This window comes from Stegodyphus dumicola, chromosome 2 (genome assembly GCF_044657685.1).
Source record: "Stegodyphus dumicola isolate Sdum_Otavi_A_Nest chromosome 2, ASM4465768v1".
NCBI classification, from domain to species: Eukaryota; Metazoa; Arthropoda; class Arachnida; order Araneae; family Eresidae; genus Stegodyphus; species Stegodyphus dumicola.
The window spans coordinates 127,067,115-127,075,459 of record NC_140769.1 but is presented as its reverse complement, the minus strand read 5'-3'; the positions used below and the strand labels follow the sequence as shown (position 1 = coordinate 127,075,459).

Here is an 8,345-nt window from a genome sequence, read left to right as displayed (position 1 = left end):
CTTATAGAAATAATGCTTAATATCAATATTTATTGATAATCTCAGAACTATTGGTCACTTTCAGAAGTGGTCGTTTGAGAGGCGATATTCTATATATTTATTTACTGATACTCTCAGATTCCAAAATTTGTTTATATTCTCAGAAATATTGGACGGAAGGTGGTTGTCCCATACATGCAAAATTTTACATTTCATTAAAAATGAATTCGGCATTATTTAACTATTTCCCTATTAATTAATTAATTAGATAAAGAAAAAAATTAGGAAATAGTACTGTTTATTACGGAATAATGTAGGAAGTTCTACAGAACTATATTCTTTCGCGTCATTGCACATTGTATCCGGCAAACTACTAGGTCCTCGTATTCTTCCGCAAATCCGTAAACATCTGTCTGATTTGAAACGAAATCCAAAATGGCTGCGCCATGAGGTTAACTTGTATGGATATTTTTTGTTGCATGAAAGGTAAGTTCAGTTGCAATACTTGTATGTTTACTTTTTTTGCTTTTCGAATTTATGTTATTTATGTCATTTTGACAGTTAAATGTTTCACAGCTTTATGAATTGTTACCATTCTGTCGTGAATTACGTGTATGTCAATGGCTGGCTGTCTTTTCAAATATCTAATTTGCCCTGCTATCCAAATGTTTATGACTGAATTTTTTTAGTCTAGTTTATGCATTCAGTTTCAAAATAATATGTGTGATCAGATTGCTTATTATTTTATTGCAGCAATAAATTTATGTTAAATAATTTGAACAATTGTATAAAAATAAGAGTTTGCATTGTTTTGTCCGAAATATGTATGGTTGAAACATTATCTTAATCAAGTTTGTAATTCAAGTTTTTTTGGGGGTACTCTTCTGTTATTGGGACCAGAATCGGAAATGTATGAACCTGTGTTCGTAAGTATGTGCATAGATGTGTATATGTAGACACACAAACATACAAATATACAAGCATACATAAATACAATTCTGAACCCGGTCCTGATAACAGAACAGTACCTTTTTTTAATCTTTTTTGAATATTTTATAAAAGGATTAAGCATTTTTCAAACTGCATATCATTTTAAGATTCGACTTGCAGGAAGACAAAATATGGTCATTCAATCAAATGCTTATGATTGCTTTTAACATTTTCTCATAAATATTGTTTGCATTTTTATTGTATTTTAGATACTTTAGTTATGTAAAGTGAACGTGAGAATATTAGGAAAGCTGAAGAATATGAATAGCTACCATAATACATGTATTTTTTCATCGAGCCCATTGTTTTAGAAACCAATGCACCATTATTATATGCTGGCTTATTTCATAGTTATATGCAGTTTAATTTTATGTTCATGTTACTGTAGTATTGTCATTATAATAAAAGTATTTATAATTTTTGTTGAATCTTGCAAGTTACCTAACATTCAGAATTATTACTGCCGAATTTTACTGATAGGTTTTTTCGAGTTGACATAATCTGTCTGATAAATAAAATAAACTGGTGTTTAAATTATATGCATTTCTCTTAATGTTTCATTGAAAGTGAGATGGAAATATAAATGCTATCCAGAAAAGTGAATTTTTTTTGCAGGAAATAACAAACTGTACTAAATGATTAAACACAGTTACAGTAATTTTTATTGAAGCAATCAGTACTGTGTGATTGCCAGTGATTGAATAATGTTAAAATGCATTGTTCATAAGGAAATTTGCTTATCTTTGTGTTATAGATTTTATTTTGACACAAGCTGAAATTTGAATTATTGGAAGCACTTTGAAAACCCGAATTATTTCCTGAATCATTAATCAGGCCAATATATAACATACAAATTTTCATACAAAATTGTTTCTTTGAGCATATTATAAAGAGCTCATTTAATTTTATTATTTGTACAAATTTTAGACAAAAGTAGCATGTAACAGTTAAAGATTTATTGAAGCCTACTTGTTACTTGTGGTAACAAAGAAGTGTGAAAGATATTGCCACAATAGCGAACATGACGATCATTGATGCTTAGTTTAGTAATTTAATAATATATTGAGAAATGCTGGGAACTTTCGGAAGTAGACATTTCGGAAATGATGGGCTTGATAAGAAATTTACGTGGTTTTATTATTTATTTTTTAGTTAAGAATGGATTTTAGATGTTCATGTGAAAGAATTCTGTTTAATTATATGTGAAAGAATTGTTAAAGTTTGGCATTTAAAAAAATGAATTAATAATATGCAATTATCTTTTTATTATACATATATTACTATATATTTCTAATGCGCTATGTAAATGTCAGTGCTAAACAATTGAGATACTATTGTCAGGGCAATCTTTTCTTATACATGAAAAATTCTGATACTTTCTTATCATCTGCCCTCACAGCTTATGCTAAAACAGCAAGAGTATGCACACGATAATAGCAAACTATGAATATGCATACCACACACATGTATTTACATGCTTTATATTTAATCTTTATTTCTGAATAGTATTCCATTGGATGAAAAATATGTGTATATTTTTGTGTGTGTGCATCCTAAAATTTCTTGTTTCTTATAAAGTGCTTATTTGAATTACTACTTGTGAACAGAGCAGTAGATATGAACCATAAACTAACCATTTTGCCAATTTTCACAGCTTTGCAGATAGTCAGAAAGCACCAAAATTTGTAATAATGTTAAGTTTAAATGATGTTCTATACTTTTGTGTTAATTTTTCTATTCTATTAATTCTATTACTGTGTTATCAAACTTTCTGCAGGAATTTCAACTGGTTAAGATGTTATTACCATGTGGAGAAGAATTTGGTTTTCAAGCTAGAAAAAATTGCAGCTGAAGGATTTTGTAGAAGGTCAGTCAAACTGGTTTAATTAATTATAATTTAATTTTGGGTGAAGAATTCTCAAATTGATTTATCATAAGTGTCTAAAGGTCTAAATTAAATTCTGCTTGTTTTTGAAATTTTTCATGACATTCATTCTTTGGACTAGAATAGAAGAGAAACACGCTAATGTGACAATCAAAATCGTAAAAAACAACCTTATATTTAGCGTAGGTATAATTCTAATTCATTCTTTGATTATTATTATTATTTTTTTTTTAAAATTTACTAACTTATATTCAGGCACATAATGTTGCATTTAATGCCATACCTTAAATATTGTAAAATGTTAAAATAATACATTTCACTTAAAAATGTGGTTGTGACAGTAAATTTTCTGTTACATTTAATCATATCTATAAACATTGGTGTACATCATTTTTCAATCATCTGTATATTATTTTGTGCATTTCTTTTACATCCAAGATCTGGCATATGACTTGCTTTTCAAACTGATAACATGGTGTAATAATGTAATCTAATGGTTAAAGTTTACTATGGAACAGGCCAAATTTAATAAATTATTCTTTGATAGAAATTTATTCATGTGTTCAGTGTGTCTCATCTCTTTAAATTGCTAAAGTAAATTTTATGTACTTGCATTTAGGAATTTTGACCGTATCAGAGTAATTTTGTTTCAGTTATTATAACATGCAAGGGAAAAAATCCATTCATAGCTCCGCATTTAAAATTAGTTAATTAAAGTCCTTAATAAAGAGGGACGTTTTGTTGTTTTAAATGTCGATAGAGTTTAATTCAAAAATATGCCACATTAAGAGTTACTTTTTAACGTAATTTAAAATTTTCATTACTTTAACATGTCCAATAATTGTTATTTTAACTCCGATATTGTAATAATATCAAAATTCCTTACTTTTTGATAGGTAATCCAAATGTAAAACAAGAAAAGAAAAAATTTAAATCTAGAAGTATATTTATTTCATACCTCTAACAAATAAAAACAACACAAGCACTTTTTAATGTCTATCTGCATAGTGTGGCATGTCCCGTAAGACAGATTTGTATGGTCAAATCCATGTTTCAGTTAAAGGAAAATGCATGCACAGTCTTCTGATTTTCCCTTCGATTAAGGATTCTGTATATACTAGCATAAGAAATATAATAGTTAATGCAGTGTTATACATCAATATTTATAGACAATTATTGTGGCTATGTTTATTATAATTTTGTTCACTGTAATGGATGGAGTGCCTAAACCATCATGCTGTGTAAACAAAACTCAAATCTTCATCTCTGCATACTGCTCCACTAGTGTTTAAACCACTGAAATGGTGATTATGGTAGAACATCTTTGGTAAAAATTTACTCTACTGTAACCCTTGGTGAATCGTTTCTTTTTTTTTATATCAAGATCGTCACCTGAGAGGATCGGCACCAATTTCAAGGTGGCCGCTACACAAAACCAAAATAAGAAGTCAAAGACATACACAAATTCTGTGTCCATGTACACATCGACCTATTAAAACAGAGAACTGCACAAACTGGGCATTGTGCACTGCCTTAACTTTGTCCATGTATACATTGATCTATTTTCACTTTAAGAAAATCAGAAAGTTAAAAATATCATAGTTACCAGAAAAAATTCGCCACTGTCTTAACACACAGACAACCAAAAATACACAAACAGAGAGAAATAAGTTACCAAAAATACATATTTCCTAACATAAAAACATTAAACAACAAATCTTCTAACAAAAATTAACACACAGAGACAAAAAAATAAATGAAACGTCCTTTTTTTTACATATCTTTTTTTTTCACATGCATATGTTTAGGCTTCCCACCACCATCCTCCAGGTAAGCAGTTCAATTAAATTTTTCGTCTCTTAGTCACCTCAGACATACTCAAACGATGGTACCCACACCAAAATAATAAATATCATGTTCAAAATACAAGACCATACCACTTCCGTGCAACCAAACACAGCAATTGAAGAGAATGGTAAGAACCAAAAACCTGGGACCGTACAAAAGGTTTACTATTAAAAAAAGTACCCCAAAACTAAATTTATCACAGCACGTTGGCAATATTTGCAGAAATAACTCCTTTTTATTGACAAAAAAAAAGTTTTTTTTTTTTTCCCCAAAGGCTACTTTTGCCAACATTATCAACATTAGGGTTACCGAAAAACTTATTTGACGCAATGGGCTTCCACATTTCACAAACAACCAATACCACTTTGCGTTTTTTTTTTCAGACAGAAACCAAGGTGTACCATACAGTAAAGATTAGCCACATCTTCATTTACTACTGGTACAAGTACTTCTTTGGTAAATTTCTGCGGTTAAATTCAAAAGTTTAAAATTGCATTAACATGATCAGATTCAGAGTCATAGCTAGGGTTTTCAGCGCTCAGGGACAACTGAAGATTTCGTGCCCCCTACTGCTTGCCAAGGATGGAAAACATTTAATTCTAAAATGTTCTAACATCAGTTTGGTGCCCCTTGGATTCTGCACCCAAGGACAGATGCCCCCCTCTAGCTACGCCCCTGATCAGATTTTATTTTCTGCACATAGCTAACAATTACTTATGTGTTGTCAGATAAATGTTACCAGATGCAGTTAATTATTTTTTACTTGCCAATCTCATGAGACAAGTTTTTTTTGCTCCTGCAAGACTTTACTTTGTGTTGCAAAATAAATTCATTCTCACTCTTTTTGGACTTGCCTACACATTAAATTTAAAATAGTTTTATGAATAGGTAAGATGTGATTATCATAATTTTGTTTCTCTCTTTATCTTGGCAACTTTATATGTTGATTCAGTATCCAGGTTACCTACCAGTGGCTGATTGATAAAACTGCTCATATGTTCAGCTGGTGGTTTGAGTTTATTTTCTGACATAAAAAATTTTAAAAGGCATCCTTCATGTTTATTTTACTATAATCGAAAAATCAAATAATTGCTACTCTGTTTATAGGTACTAAATGTTAAAATATTTTAAATGATTCCTTTAATTTGCATTCTAATAGTCATTTGTTTAAATTTAATTATGAATTATATTCACATGTAGTAATTGTGAGTGTTTTTTTATTTTAGGTGCTGTGAAAGGCAATGACAGAGATCCAATTTATCAAGAGTTCTTATATACATAAGAATACATGGATATAACATTGTTTTTCATGAATTCAAATAAAATGTGATAAATTGGATTAATAAAAACTATTTTGAATTTTGAAAAGTGTTTTTCCTCTGTTAATCATAATATAGTGCCATAAATTTCTGAATGTGTTTATTTTTCATCCAAATAAATAGCTTTACAAAAATTTGTCATATTAATAGATATTGCATAATTTAGCATTATTATAAATATTTATTATAGCAGATTTAACTGAACTACTTTTTTAGTCTCTTTGCAGATGAAGTCACAAAGGTAAGTGGTTAGATATTTTTCTGTATTCCCCATTAAGTAATTTTATCTGGTAAATTACCATTACTTATATACTACAGGTGAAAGAATAAGCTTTCCTTAAAGATGCAAAAATTTGCAGATATTTCAAAAAATTGGTATACATAAAAAAGTTCTTAAATTGCCACATATGCGGAACTGAAAATGTTATATATGAAATAGTTCAGAAATATAAATATTTTCACTATTTTTTAACTATAATTCACTGCATTTGTTATATATAATCACAGTTTAAGGTAGCAGTGCTTTTCTCACTGTGATTTCTCATGTATTTTGATTCATAAATACACGTACATAAATCCATGTATTTTGATTTCTCTTTTGAGACCGAATAAAAAATGAACTAAACATTCTCGTTGACATTGAGAGTTGAATAAAAGCTCACCTCAAAATAAAATGAATTAATAAATTTATGGAAAATTTTACATTGCATATATTGAGCAGAAAGAGTAAACTGAATATACTTAATGGAATTAATAATTGGTAGAGTTGATAGCAGAATAAAATGCCTTAATTGCATGGTAAACAGTAGATCTTTTGAAGTTTTTCTATGCTGCGTAAAATGCAGATTTAAATTTTTGATATTGATTGTCATATAAATGGCAATTACTGTTTTATTTTGCCCTGAAATGAATGGTTAGTAATAAAATTCAGACAACCTTTAACATGCGCTAGAATTTACAAAGTTTAATTTGGTGCTGATTTCAACGGGTAAATTTCATTTCACTGAATTTTGCGTAAAATAATACCAATGAACCATTGCAAATTATTTTCAGAACTTTTTTTTTTAATCTAAAAGGGCTATTAGTTTTGAAATGTGACTTCATATCGTCAGTCGTAAACTTGTTTCGCTTTTTATTCATGTCTTGCCATTTGGCAAAATTTAACATATTTACCTTTAAAATCTAATATATTATTGACTAATAAGCCAAGCTATTTAAAAGCATTACACACAGTTCTTAACAATGCTTTTTTTAAATTTTGAATCTGATTGATTTAAAATGCATTTAATTCATGATATACCTAATTGAAAACATTTTAATATTTCTACATAATTACATGATATATTTCTTCATTTTTGAAATATATAGAAGACATAACTTTCTGGTGTCAGTATCTTATAAAATGTTTTGCTATTTCCACTGCCCCATCTGTATTGATAATCTATGCATTCATAAACTTTTAGCCTCTTTGAGTGACTGCTAAAATCTGAGGCCTTTCAGATTTTTTTTTTTTAATTGTGTGAGCAAAAATAATTTTAGAAGAGCTTCTTGAGTTACCTTTTGAATGATATAAAGAATTGTTAACATAATGTCAAATTTTTACAACTAAATATTAAATATATAAAAAAGCCTGCAGCATTCTCATGTTACGAAACATATTTATTTATTCTGAGGCTAGGAATTGATTTAGTTTTAAAAATACAATTTATTCCTTTTAACAATTTCCCAACAGTGTCATCAAAACACTAAATTCCTTACATGTTTTAAAGAAAGATGATTCATTTATGTAAAAATTATTAAATGGGTAATTTTATTATTCAATTTTTAATACAAATTAACTGAAATTAGAGACTGATTTTGTAAAATAATTTAATTATGAATAATTCAATTTGGGGGCTATTGGATGTTTAAAAATGATCAAAAGATTTTTAATATCTTAAAAATAAAAGCAAAATTTTCAGTTTTATTCAGTGGAATTTTCCTCTGTATATATACTGGGATGTGACACTAAGCAGTTGAGAGTATGTATTTAAGAGGTTAAAGGGATATATTGTAACTAGTGTTTCAAATCCTGATAACATCCCATACGCTGTCGGTGGGACGTAGATAGGATGTCCTAAGGATATACTGGGATGTGACATTAAGCGCTCAGGAGGATGAGTTTAGGAGGAAATTGGGATATTACGGGATGTCCTGAGGATGTAGTAAATAGGACTTTAAATCCTAATAACATCCCATATGCTGTCGATGGGACATAGATAGGATGTTTTTAGGATATAATGGGATGTGCTTAGGAGGTTTCCGGGATGTCCTGAGGATGTAGT

At 29.0% G+C, this 8,345-nt stretch overlaps 1 long non-coding RNA gene across 1 annotated transcript; it reads left to right on the top strand.

Moving 5' to 3' along the window:
* Positions 1–262: 262 nt before the first annotated feature.
* Positions 263–6,070, top strand: LOC146998573 (uncharacterized). The gene is made up of 3 exons (XR_015039329.1): positions 263–465; positions 2,747–2,836; positions 5,929–6,070. It is a non-coding gene; the product is annotated as an uncharacterized LOC146998573 (long non-coding RNA).
* The last annotated feature ends 2,275 nt before the right edge of the window (positions 6,071–8,345 follow it).